General features: G+C 26.6%; 1 protein-coding gene across 1 annotated transcript in view; it reads right to left on the bottom strand.

Annotated features, from left to right (window-relative positions):
* Positions 1-15572, bottom strand: part of LOC119676419 (protein Skeletor, isoforms B/C-like) — a 39004-nt gene that overhangs the window by 23027 nt on the left and 405 nt on the right. The window lies entirely within an intron of this gene.

The raw sequence follows: 15572 nt of genomic DNA, 5'->3' as shown, positions 1-15572 counted from the left end.
CCTGGTAATTGCAGTCTCAAAAATAATTATTTACGAATAATTAAATATAAGAATTATTTCCAAGACCACTGATGATGGGTATTTGGCAATACTCGGAACAGCTGTATGGTCAGCCAAAAATTCAATTAATTAAAATAATTTAAAAAATAAATAAATTTTTGTTGTTGTTTCACTTCTGTTCGAAAACCTTTTTAACCCTTTTTTGGAACCGAAGTGTCATACAAAATTAAGCCGAAATCTAATAATTTAATATTACAAGTATTTTTTTAAATTGTATTTTTAAAAATACCAAAAAGTTAGTGGTTCAAATATCTATATTGTCTATAAGAAGAACTTCAACTCGTATAAAAAGCTTGCTGTATTTTTTTTCTTCTTTTCGTGTATATCTTCTTATTTCCGAGTTTGATTTTCCAGTTCAGTTTATTTTTCTTCTTGATGTTTATATATTTTATATATTGTGAGCGTTAAAACTATCCAACTGATATTGTGATGAACTGTAACGTTAGACGTTATAGTATTCTGCTATTTTTCGAAAAGTAATGCAAAGGATCTAAAACATCAGTAAAGGATCTATTTTACCGTTGGTTTCATACTAGTTATCTAGTCCTCATATGTTTTATTTTATACCTCTCCATATATAAACTCTTGTATTTATCTGAAATACTCCTATTGAGAATTTTCGCTAACTAAGTGTAGGGTGTTTAAGGTTTGGCAAACCCGAAAATATATCTTTACTTCTATTTTAATTTTATTTCCAATTAAAATTTAACCGTAGAAAATTCTTCAATTTTACTGCCAATTTTCAAAGTCATAACAATTTATTACACCTTTCATACGTCTCGTACTTCACCCTTTATTAACTAAAATCAGTATTTTAATCTTGTATCAATTACGAGTATGTAGTATGTAGTATGTAGTGGCTCTCCACACCTGCAAAATTTAAAAAACATTTATATTGTATCTATAAGTTTGTGCATATAGCAATTTAAAGTCTGTACATGTTTTCTGCAACTCTGAAGCATCGCACATGTTTTTAAAGTTCCTCAAAACAATAACATAAATTTAGTCTCTAACAGCGAGCGCAATGTTACAGCGCTGTTAAGCATTAAAAGCGCACATAAATAACCATTTAATTTACGAGTTTGTTGCTTTTTGTACACAACAAACTCGTCTTTGTTCGCTTGTTATTGTAGTTTTTATTGCTGATTCACCTACTTTTATTTTTCAGATACACCCGCTTACAAACAAAGTTCAATTTTGCCGCTCATTTAAGAATATAATATGTTAAAGTTTCATAATGTATAATGCATATGAATATTTATGTTTGCATACTTAAAAATATGTATGAGAATCTATGAATTAATAAAAACAAAAAAATGTTAAAATCAAATATTTATCTAGTTTATCCATAATAATTGCCAGGTGTTTATAGATATATATAGATATATTTATGTATGTATGTATGTACTTAGAAAGAAGACCGTCTATTTATTTGCACTATAAAGTAATATAAAAATAAATTATAACCACTTTTATTTAAGTAATATTTTGTTAGCTATTTTTGTACAAAGTCGATAGCCCTGGCATGCATTACTTCATAAATTTAGAATAATAATTTTAATAAAAAAAAATATTATAATAAAATAATAAAATTGTTAGATAAAGCGGTTTTGTGTGAATATAGTTATTTTGCAAATTGTTTTACAAAATATTTTGTATAAAAAATATGTATGTATAAATAATAAGTGTTTGTATATATGTTCGTAAATTTATTTAAAAAAAACTTAAGAAAACTATTTAAAACATAAAAAATATGAATGTTAAAATCTGTATTTAACATATTAAGTTTTCCTATTAAACTGGTAATTGCGGAAAAAAATTAATAACCATTTAATATGCTATAAACTATAAATTATGATTATTACAACCTTACTTTACCATTTCTTTTCTACTATACTAGCACTATGCTTACTACTGAAATCATCTCGCCTTATAGGCAACCTATGTTACAGTGCATAATATCTCACCTTCTTCATAAATTTTAATTAAAAAAGTATTCTTGCCGCCCTTATTTTCCGTGTACTACATACCGTGTCAAATTCAAATTAAAAATTATTACTTAGCCATTCAATCTGCACAGAGCACAATTGTATGAATATAAACACATAAAATTGGTTTGGCAGTGGAGTACAACACATCCAACTTCCTGCCATCATCCAGAATGCATTATTTTGTATCTGTATTCACAGTTCTGCACTGCATGCTCCATACAATTTTATATTTTTTATATATGAAACAAAAAAAATGTAAGATATATTGAGCTACTGCACAATTATGCTTTCCGCACGATTTCATTATACAAAACGGAACCACCAACGAAACCCGCATTGATAAAAAAGACCACCATGACGAGTAGAGATGACATCACTTGGAAAATAAGAACAATGACGAAAAAAACTTTTAAGTAAAAATAATATAAATATATATATATTTGTAAAACAGAGCATGTATGACAATTAAACTTACAGAAATATTTTTACTGAATATCATATGCAAATATATAATTCTATGCATGAGATTCCTTTGAAAGCAGCACTCGGTTCTAGGTTTGAAAGCAGCACTCGGTTTAAGTAGAGCAACAAGCCTACTTTTTACTGGTACTAAAAATATTTCGCTAAATATATTCGTACGTCTTGTGAGTGCTTGGTACGTGTACTTGTACTTCTTATGCCAAATTTGTTACTACAAAGTTGTAACTTTTATGTGAGTGGGTTGGGTTTTTAGCAGTTGTTTGTTGTTTGTTTTATAACCTCATTTGTAATAAAAACTTTAGTTAACCTATAATCATTTAAATAGTTTAAAGTATAAACTAACAAACAATTAAGCGAAACGTATAGTTAATTTTTAAAATCAGCAAACTTTGCACATTTTAAGGATTTTCTATATCTATTATAAATGCCAGTAAATATGTTGAACATTTTTTATACTCTTTGCACTGCATTTGAAGAGGGTGTATTAAGTTTGTTAAGATGTTTGTAATGGAGTAGAGTGTAGGTATATAGTTTTGATTGCTTATCGATCTAGTCATATTCATTTTACAAATCATTCTCGTCATTGAGTTATAAATTTTAGCATATAAAACTATGGAATCGGTTGATTTTATAAATTTTATATAAGTTCCACAATTGGACTATATCACTAAAATAAAATTATTTATGTATATATAATTGGTATAACTATATAAAAATTATAATAAAAGCTTGGGCGGTAATAATTACATTATAAATTTGATCATCTCCAATTAAAGCTCCGGAATGTCCTAATTCAGCTCGAATTAAAATTCTCAAAGAAGGTCCAGCTATGGTATACCGGCTCATGCACCAAGATATATATTTTAGCACACCATCACATTTCGCTTTGCTTATCCATTCATGATAATACCTAACATCACTGTTATTCGGCAGCTATTCACACTCTATTCTTCAGGCATAATACAGCTATTTTTTTTTTTATTTTTCAAACTTAAAGATATATAGTCAAATACACTAAATCTTTAGACTTCTACTATTATTTTATATAGACTGTGTTTTACGGCTGACATTACTTTAGGGATAGTTTTCTTCTCTATATTCTTTATTAAGTGTTTTCTTACAAATTCTATCAACGGTCTCCAATATAAATACAGTTACTATATATACTGATATTCCGAATGCAGTATTCATATTAAAAATCTATATTAATATGTATTTATGTTTTTTAACAAAATTGGTTATACCATCATTTAAATATCTATTTAGGTCTATTAGACAATTGTATTACCATACAAAACACTATAGGTTTAAAATCATTTGAAACCTTCATTATAACTTAAGTTGCTCTTGAAATAGAGCTCTTGTAGTCGACTAATATATTTTATGAAGTAAGGCTTTAGAATTAATCTATATCGTAAATTGGATATTAAATTATTAAAAAAATTCTATCGAAAATAGTACAATGTATTTAAACCGATGCCCCAATAGATGATGTTTTTATACTGGAATCATTAGTTGCCATATAACCTGATTGTTAAGATACTTAAGAACTTTCTAACTTTAGAACTGCTTAAGAATTTTATTGGAAAAACTTTTTTTTATTATTTGATGCATTTCATATTAAGCTGGTAAGCTTCAACCACTATATGCCCATCTAGTTCATTCAGATTTGAATATAGCTAATGGTTTTTTTATTCTCTCTTGTTCTCTACATGAAGAGAATGTTATATCTTTTAAATAATTGTAAATGGACTATTTTGTTTATGGTTTTTGTTCTATTTTATAAGAAACACTTCCTTTCCTTCAAATTGTTTATGTTAAGCAAAATTAGTTATGTCATTAAGTCAAGATGATAGTCAAGACTATAGATTAATACAACTGCCATTATTTAAGATAAAATAATTAAGATGTAAAGTTATATATATATATTTATATTATGCTTATCATCCTAAAAGATTGTAATTTTTTTTTTACAATAATCCCATTTACTCCTTCACAGTTCAATGTCAGGGGAGTTATACTATAATTTGATATTCAGTAAAATTTGATAATATGTAGCCCTCAAGACCAAAATATCCATACGAATTCATACTGTTTGGTTGGTTAGAGCTGTTATTTGTTACAATTGAATGGCGTTGAGTTAATATTGGCAATGGCGCTTCAAAAATCGTGTGTTATAGTTACGCTTACACGTATTCCGAGCGTTCGACTGAATTGTTACTTGCCTTTCCTGCTCCAAGTTAAATGCAATAAGCTTTTATGGCGCTTGTTTTGCATTTCTGGAAGTTTGGTTAGAGTGCATACTACGTATCTCATTTGTGCACAGTTCATTTTATACTCCCCCATTTGGATTTCCACTCCTAAATAGACGACGTTAGTGGCGTGCTGACTGCTGTTTGAATTTTGCGTTGCACAATTCAAGTGCTGGCAACATAACATTAGATACAATTTTTTGTTGTTATTTTTTGACGTTTGCGATGTTGTGGAAGTCGTTGCTGATGTTGTCGCTTAGATGTTGTTGCCGTTTGCTGTTGTGTTTTTAGTGTTGTTGTTTTGAAATTTGACTTGCAATTGCATAAATCAACAGAAAAAAAATTTTGCTTAAAATAAAAATGGGGAGCAAGTTTAATGTTGCACCAATATCACTGTTGCCACAAGTAAGCTAGGGTTTAAGCTTCTAACAATCTGTTGAAAGGGTAGATGTTTGTCTGTGGGTGAGGCAACATTACATTTGTTGGTTTCACATATCCAAAGGCGCCAATTTTATTTTGTCGCTTATTTTTTTTTTTGTTTTTTCCCAACATACGTATGTAACTTTGTTGATTGGTTGTCATATTTAACTTAAAAATTTAACATAAACTAGAATTTTAATGTAAAAAAGTATAATTTTGAAATTCAAATTGAGTCAAAAATGATTTCATAATATTTAATAGGTTTTTATTAAAAATTATAAACAAGATAAGAAGTAACTATTTTTTTATGGAATGCATTGCTTTAAGATTAAGTACTTATAGAGCAAAGGTTATGCTTGTGCGTAGACAAAGTGGTTTCATCATATTTACCATATGCATGCATCAGTTTTTTTCGGTTTATTAATGACGAAAACGCAAATTTTTATTGGTCATCGCCCATCTCAACATTTCGCTCATCTTTTACATAATTTTTGAATACCATGTCAGAAAAACTGTTTGTCTTTTACGGCAAACTATTCCTCGAGCCATTTTCCAACTGTCTCGAAATTGCTAAAGTATTGCGTACATTTTACTGGCGCCATCTTTTAGTTAAAACGGAAAAAACTTATGCATACACCTGGTAATCATCCTTTAAGGCTTGCATTATAGGTGATTTCAATTCATTTATAACCTTACTAAAGCATAAGGTTTATTTCTGCACAAAAAATTTACTTAGGTTATAGTGCACATATACCCCAAACCATAATTATGTATAATGACAATATGGTTTGAGATTTTTATATTCGATATATATAATATACAATCATCAATAATTAGATTTAATAGAAATATTTATATTTATTAATAATTTTTTTACTGTATTGTAATATTTGAAACAATTAATAACTGCAGCGGTTATTAATTATACACAACGTGAAGAATGGCTATGTTTGGTAATTTCTCTGACAATTTGCCTTCTATTTTTCCTAGTACTTTAGTTCCTAATCGGTTTATTTTTATGAAAAAAATTCTGCATGTGTATGTTTGATACTTTTATGAATTTATCAATGCTTTTAATGAAAAGTTGTGCCTAATCATTTTTTCTTGAGAATACTTTTATAAAATGAATTCATTGCATCTTCATGTTCATTTCACTTTTTTTTTTGCCTTAAAAAATCTTTCTGGTAACACCTCAGAGATATCTATTGTATATCTCAGTCATATTTTAATTTCTTAACGCTTGTATCATTATTTATTAAAATTATTATTTTATTTTATCATAGATTATCACTGTTCGATATTAACAATTCCAAGTTTTCTCTCAAAACTTTTTTTCTATTAAACTTAACTGATTTCTATATATACATAGCAAATAAAAAGTGTTATGCAGATCAAGATGACTAATATTGTTGATACGGTTGATATTTCTATATTATTGAACAAACACCTGTTTGAAGTCAAGGAACAAAATAAACACTTCTATTAAAACACCCGGAAAATAATATTTAGTTCTATGAAATAATAAAGCACTTTATAGTTCTTAAGATAACTTAAGAACTTTTATTGATTTGTAAACATCGATCACATCGAAACATCTAAAGTGCAAAGCAAATGAGCCTTGGAAATAGTTTAGTTATCAGTTATCTGTAATATATTTATCTTTTTTATGTTTTTATTATAGCTAAGCTAGCAGTTTTACTAATTAAACTTGTAAAATAAAACCTTATTCTTAAATTGATGACACAGAGACATTGAACTTTACATTTTATTAATTATAAACGAAGTATAACAATAAGAATTCTGATTGTTTTAAAACTTTTGTATTTTTTTTAAAATAAATAAAATTTTATTGAACTATTTGGTAGGGTTTTAGGTTTTTTAGAATAATAAATTCTGATAAAGTTAAATTCCGATATTCTTAAGGAAATCGGAGAGAATACTCTTAAACTGTTAGAAGAAAAATGTTATACAAAAATTTTTTGTAATTTTGTTTTTAGAAAATAATAAGAATAAGGAATAATTGGAAATAATAGTTTTTATAAATAATTTATAATAATAGGCGGAAAAAATATAGTTATATATTTGTTATATTATAGATATATTATAGTTATATTGTAGTTATATTATAGATATATTATAGTTATATTATAGATATATTATAGTTATATTATAGATATATTATAGTTATATATAAATGATATATTTTAATAAATTCAATTGAGGTTTCATATTTGCTAATAAGTTTTATTTGTGACACATGGAATCTTCTTTCAAATTTTATGAATCATTGTTTAAATTTTTTTTTTTTTAAATTCTATATTTTGAAGCTTAGTTTTAAATATATCGTCATAACTAAAACTAAAGCACTATATTTAAAAATTCCCTTGCTTAAAAACTGAACACAAATGATTCAACATATTAGGTTTTCCCCTTACAAGAGCTTGCGATAAGAAAAAGGGGCGTCATTATTAAAATGTCAATTAAACAATGGAAAAATACAATTGACTACAAAAGTAGATATAATGCATAATCTTTTTTGTATAATTTTACACCAATTTAATGAGTGACTTTTTCTTAAATAATACTAGAATAATATTATTTTTTTTATTAACTCCTGACTTAAATTTGCAAAATTCTCATGGAAAATATAGTTAATCGAAAATAAACTGACCGAAAACGTTTACACTATTCAAGGTTTGTTTGATCGTCTTATTGATAAGTTCATTTGGTTCCCTAACTTAAATTTGAACCACTTTACTTAATTTATTTAAACAAGTCACACCTTAGTGAATAATTTATTTATTTTTCTATAAAAATTTTATATTAATAACATGTTTAAGTGTTGAATTTGTATTTCAATTTAAAAAATTATTGACTAGTTAAAATTCGTTGCCTTTAAGAATATATCACATTTTTGATTAATTTTATTTACATTTTTTAAAAAACTTCAAAATTTCTTGTTAAATATATAACTGATAAGCTCCGAGTGTCACAGTTTATAAACAAATAAAACTTTTTATATAGAATTAAAGTAACTATATAAACATGACGGACTTGACATGTGAACATTTGCAGTTTTGCACTAAATAGTTAAATATGAATAATAAACAAAAATCCAATAACCACGAAACTCTTTAAAACTCACATGTTTTAAAACTCAAAGTTTAGTAAATAATTTTCATTAAATTCTCCATCTAAGTATCCTTAGTCGGTTAAATATAGTTTTAACTGTTTACTTTAGAAACCAACTTATACTTTGTTAATGGCGTGAGATGATAGTTACAGGTCTATATTAACTGTGTGCCTCAAATCTTAGAGAACCTTCAAATACTTAAGTATATAATAACTATGAATGATTTTTCAGTTCAAATCTTAAAACGATAGAACCAAATAGCGTTCTATATTCTCCATTTCTATCAAATGTTCTATATGGTAACAATTTTCTTAGTAGAAATATGTGACATATTGCAAATTATTTGCTAAGGAATCTTTTAGAACTGACTACAAAAGTACATCGGATTCTGAAGTAACAGTCAAACTGTACTTTATAACTCTTCTTATTTTTCAAACATGATCAGCTAAAAGGCATTATTTAACATTATTTTAGTTAATAGACGTCATCTTATATTACATCTTATATCACTGTCATAGGGAATGAATTAGAGGTTTGCATGACCAATGAAAGCTATAGATCTAAAACAAATTTTCTGTGTAAGCTTTGAGGAATTCTTTAGTTAGATCAGTGACTTAACCGCTTTGTTTAAAATAGTAAATATTTCGAAGTGGCTATTATAAAATTGATCAATAAACTGACGAATTTTTTTGCTGCAATTAAAGAAAAAAGGATCTTATAGTAGTGATAGTAGTTCAATACATTTAGACATCACACAGTTATGACATGGTAGGTATCATCACAATTCCAACATTTTAAATTATTTCGACTATATAGACAATATAGCACTTTATTTGTTATTCTCAACTTTTGCAAGAACTTGATTGAGATAATTGAACTAAAAATTTCAAGATAAAGTAACTGTTTCTTCTATTCCAACCATCGGACAAAATAGACAACTGACTAAATAAACTGCTGCTTTGAGGGTATTTCACTAGGTAATAGTTCTTACCGCATATAAGACTTTATATTCATTTCAACATGGGTTATTTTAACTTAAGCTAAACTTAACTATCTGCCCTTAATTCAAGTATAAAGAGAAGCATTTTTTTAAATGATTCTTAATAAGGATCAATTTTTTGCTTAAACAAACTGATTGTATTCTTCTAAAAATTCTATTTACTGAAGTGATCTTATATCTGAGAATGCATGAATATATGAAATTATAATATAATTGTCTCCAATTCATAGTTCCAACTTTATTTTTATTTTTTCTCCTTCAAGTTTTGATTACTGCAATTGTTTTAATTTTCAATGTACTACAATAAAAGAAATTATATGTGTCTATATGTAATGTATATGCAACATATATATACTTGTATTTGTATATATGAGTTTTAAATTTATATTGTTTTAAGTTTTCTAACAGAACAAAGTATCTTGCTAAACTTTTACATTGTATCTTTTGCTATACACTTTTTTTTTAGTTGCATATGTAGTTTTTTTTACTTATGCGTACGTTTCGTACATATGAATTTTTATGTCTTCGGGTGTCAAATGTTTATTTATTTTATTTTAAATTTAAAGAGAAAAGTTTTAAAATAAACAAGATATTTCACTTTGTTTTCTTTTCATTTCCCTATTTGAAATTTTATATTCATAAGCTAAAAAAATGTTGTAGGAGCAAAAGAAATGTAGACGTAGCTGTATTTCTTTGTACTAAAATATTATTCGTAAAAAACTACAGAGAGTAAATTATTAAATTACATATCAATATTGAAAGTAACTATATTTTGAGTAATTCTAAAAGTGCTATTCCTGGTAGTTGATGTTTCTAAGTAAGATATTAAATATTTCGGTACCATGTACACTTGTGATTTGAGTGGAAATATTTATAGGTTGAACTTTCTATTAATTGTTTTTAAACACATGACGTATGAATATGAGTGTTAACTACTAATTACATACATAACATATCCATATATATACATTTATATATATATGTATAAATATTTAATGTTGAAAAAGTTTATTTTTAAGGACTAGAAGCCAAAGTCACGCTACTCTATTTACCTTATACTCGTAAAGTTATATTTATAATAATAATAGTTATAAGTTAATTTTGTAGTTCCAAAATTATAAATGATAAGTATTATAGTTCTGCAAAAGTAATATAAGGGAAAAAATAAACTTGTTCATACTGTGCAAGGGCAACTATATTTATATACAAACTGTATTAGTATTAACCCTTTTGTGCCTAATGTTGCATAATATACAATAAAAAATATATGTTGATTTTTTACTACTATTAACTAGTGTCCAGAGAATCTTAAATTCTCCCATCTTAATTCGGGTGGGTTAATAATTGATTTCAGGGAAAAGTGAAGACTTTAAAAAATAGTGATAATAATGTAAATATTTTCGTTTCTTTTCCTACTTCTCTTTAAAAATGCAATTATAAATATATAATAACTTTTATTATATACAATATATATATTTTATTATATATATTTATTATTTTAGTATATATATTTATTATTTTATTATATATATTTATAATTTCATTATATGTATATATAATAACTTTTATTATAACTTTTATTAATACAAAATAACAAAAATGTTATAATATATTGTATTAAAAAATATTAAAAAAGGATCCGGAAAAAATTTATATGCCCGAGTGTCATATCGAGCTACACTGTTTTTGTTTTTATAAATGCGTTCAACTTCCTAAGACACTTTTAAGACCGATTAGATAATTAGACTTTAAGTCCAAAAACTGACTAAAGTATGAAATAAGCATACTTGATTACTTAAGCATGATTTAAGTCAGTATTAAGTCTTTAATTACGATTAAGAAATCAGCTTTTAGACTAATTGAATCAACTTAAATTAATTAGTCGATATTAAAATAAGAAGCTTTAGTTTTTAATTGATTTCTCATTAAATAGTTTTGTTTGAAGACTGCCTTATCCTAATTAAATTATAACTAACTAACTAATTTTATAACTAATTTTTTTTTAAATTTATGCTAATTTAATATTCAAATATTTAACACGATATATTTTTTACTTTTTTATTTCTAGTACTGACGGCACAGAATCTCCAATTCTTGCAGAAGCCGATGCTGATGGACATGATAAACCACGAGTGCGATATGGTGAATTAGTTATATTGGGGTAAGTTCTGAGTGTATATATTTATATACATTTTCTATATACTTTCTTTATATATGTATTTATGATTTTCACATTCGTATGAATAGAAAATAGTATCTTTACTGTATAGTAATGTTTGTAAGTTCTCTTGACTGATTTGATTTGATGTTGATTGTCGTTAATATCCGTAATCTGATCAATTTTATAAAATAATTCAATAACAGATAATTCAGATAAAGTAACATAGCTATAATTTAATAGAAAATAAAATTTTTTTTATAGTAATTATTAATTTAGTAGGTACTTATGAAAAGGGGCGTTAGGGAGATTTCACATTATCAATTCATTATCATTAAATCACGATCAAATATGATTTTTATAAGACAATAATACATTTTTACCAAATTTTATTTAATTGTAGTACTATACCAAGAAGCAATTGTCTTTAACAGGATATTATATATTTAATATATTATTCAGTAAAAATAAATAAATTAAATTAAATAATTTCATGCAACAAATAATGCCTTTACAAACAATATATTATTGAAATTTAACAATTAAAAATAAAAATATATAATTAATTAATTCAATTATTTTACAACTATTTGTAGAATAATTTGTTAATAAAACTTTCACAGCAAAGCAACAAAGCTCCAGAAAAATGTGCGAACATAAAAGTCAAGTATGGCATTGGGTCAATTGGCTGAGCTTCAAATTTGGCAGGACGCTAGTTCGATTCCTGGTAGTTGCAGTCTCAAAAAATTATTTACGAATAATTAAATACAAGTATTATTTCCAAGGCCACTAATGATGGATATTTGGCAATACTCGAAACAGCTGTATGGTCGGTCAAAAATTAAATTAATTAAAAATAATATATAAATGAATTTTTGTTGTTGTAGTTCACTGCTTTTCGAAAAAAACCTCTTTATAACTTCGTTATGTAATAAATTATACAACAAAATTAATTATTAATTTACCTCAAAAGTAAAGTTTTTTATACATTCACTTAAATTAATATTATTTAATATATGAATGTGGTAGATCCAACTGTATCTCTTCCACTAAAAATTACATCAATTTAAAGTAAGTAAGTAAAAAATGCATATAATGACGAACACGAACCGTCACTAATGCAACACAAATATTTCTGTGTCATAATTAAATAATTAGTTTTAGCTTCAGCAATTTCACTTATTGAAGAATTATAAAATATAGCATTGCTCTAAGGTAGTTATTTAATGACTGTCAGTTGAGCAGCAGTCGAAGACTCACACAAAATAAAAAAATCCATAAAAAGTTTATTTGAGTTATTCCGGCGCCACAAGTCATGGAAGCGGCAACAGACGACGCCAACTGATTGCTGCTATCAGTGCATTTGTGGCTTATATATATCGTTCGGGTGTAGGGTTAATTTCTGTATGACGTCTTTGTACTAAAGTGCTTGAGCCACGTCATAACTCAGCAGTAAGTCATTTAATACAGATATCAGTCTCTAAGGGTGTTTAACACATGAACGACCTCAACATGACAATAAACTTACCAAAGTCATATCGTCAAAGTTTTGTCATCAAAAAAAAGAGTCAGGGATATCGTTAAACTGGAGTAATTTGGCGTAAGGAACAGCAATGCGGAATAGTTTTCGACAGTGAAATGTATGTACCTTAAAAACTATAATTTCAAGCAGCTCTAGCATTAAGTACGGAAACTATTTTTTTGTTTGTTTGTTCTAATGATTCCTTTTGTAAATTTGGTTTTTTAAAAATGAGTTTTTTAACATTTTTTTCTTAAATTTTAAACATTTAGTTCGGTTTTTGTTTTGTTTTTCAAATTTCATAATTTCTTCCAAAACTTAACACCTAAAATATTGTGAAGTTAACATACGAATCTACCATTTATATGAAAAATTATACCATTTATTAACTCTTTCTCTCTATTCCCAGTAATCACTAAAATGCAGTACCACCACCAAATTTCCATTCATCTATCAATCTGTAGACATTTTTTTAGATAACAAATTATACGTAGAGGCCAATGTAGCTAAACCAAATCATATTGAACCCATCAATCTCGTTAACCGCGTGTAAAAATCTAATTTATGATTTTACCGCCAAATAAGCGTTTAGAGATTTTTTATGGCTAATGAGTTTTGTCTTCAGTAAATTGTGATAGTGACCGCTGTGCTAGTGTATCTATACGAAAAGTTAGACAACGTTTAAATATGTTTTTAAGTGCTCTTCTTGGTGCGGTACATTTTATGTTCGCATTATCACAATTAAAGAACTCTGTAGGTAAATAAATGGTAAAAACCCATTTGAACAATTAGTTAAAAAATTAGATTAGTTAAATCTTTCAAATAATATTATGGCTTTAGTACAATGTCCATAAAATTCCTTTTAGATTAATTTGTTTAATTCGCTTCCTGAATTCTTCACTTTAAAATTTTGCATTATTCTGAAATCTCTATGAAGAAGAATTGACATGCTAGGAACCTACTTTCTAGAGAAAATAGAGTCTTCTGAAGATCTCTTAAAAAAGCATTTTAAGGTTAGTGTAAGGTACCAGTTGTTTAATAAAATTCTTCGAATTTAATATGGTAATACAATATTAATACTTAGGGTTGCGGTTATAAACCAACCTAAATCACTGTACACCATATTGACCCCACTCTTCTGGCGCACCCGGAACTTCTTTCTTTAATAAACATTATAGTAGCAATTTATGTCATTGAACAATGTATTTTTACTAACTTACAAAATCACCTACCTTTTATCGGAGTGGATTTGAAAATGCCATTAATCTGTTATAAGTGACAATAAAAATCTTATATGAACAGATGCGCAATGTTACTACTTTATAATATCTTGACTTCACATTGTTGTGTTAGGTTTTTTTAATTTCAAATGAATTTTTTTTTATTATTTCATTATATATGTTAATTTGGTATTTACTTATTTTTATTGCCTAGTAAATTGTAGCATAGTAAAGTCTGCCTACTTTCCTCTTCATCTAAATCATTATTATTTACACATTACTTTTGATCTGATATGTTACCGGAGTGAGAGAGTATAAGTGGTTTACTTTTTAAAACCGTTTGTGTTAGTCTCGTTAGATTTTCTTAATTTACAATGATGGTGCAATGATATTTTAGCCATATTGCATGGTATAGTCTTTCTCATATCTCGATTAAACCACTTCTTTTAACGAAAAATAAAAAAGTTTACTATGGGTTTAGATCAAATCACATTTGCAACTATTATCTATTTACGATTTTCTTCTTTCAACCCTATTTTGAGAACCTAAACTCTAATTCTTTAATGGCTTTCAATTGAAAAGTTGTCAAAAATCAAACAGATCACATGTTATCTGCAGACAATATCTCTAGGTTATATAGTTTTAAGGTTATTGAAGTAGGATAGGACCATATACCATACATTCATTCTTACCGCCTTGTCGTCACAGTTTGAACAAAAATCTTATACTGTTACATGTAGCCTTTTGACCCATACCAAGAGACTAAATGTACTATTATTAACTCTATCGGTATAACTGCAGGCGATAGTTGGTTTGCTTAGATTTCTATGCTATATAATAAATCTGGTTTTCTCCAAGAAATTCGGTCAAAATCTTTATTTGTTAGTAGCTTTACTGACATTAAAGGCATAGTTCTATTTCCTTTATTTATATGTGTGGCCATATCTAACTTGCGGATATATAAACAGTATTGTTTGCTGTTATATTACTATACCATAGTACTTAGGTGATGGGGATACGATGATTTTCATTGAACCTCATGACAGCTGAGAACACCTATCGAGTAAACTTCTTTTGATTATAGAATAACTACGCGTAAATATATATTTTCTACTTATATCTGTTAGAAGTGATATACATTTTTATTGGAATTATTACAACTAAAAAACTTTATTATATTTTCGTACTAGAAAAATATGTGAAAGCCTAAAAAGACTGCAACAAAAAGTTAGTGATTTATGCTTTCCAATTTTTTTCCTGTTCGAATCATTTTTATTGAAACTTCAATATTATGGAAGACCATATTTTTCTTCTCGGTTTATTTTTTTAATTTTTAATT

Source organism: Teleopsis dalmanni, chromosome 2 (assembly GCF_002237135.1).
Source record: "Teleopsis dalmanni isolate 2A chromosome 2, ASM223713v2, whole genome shotgun sequence".
Taxonomy (NCBI): domain Eukaryota; kingdom Metazoa; phylum Arthropoda; class Insecta; order Diptera; family Diopsidae; genus Teleopsis; species Teleopsis dalmanni.
This window is presented reverse-complemented; position numbering and strand designations above follow the sequence as displayed.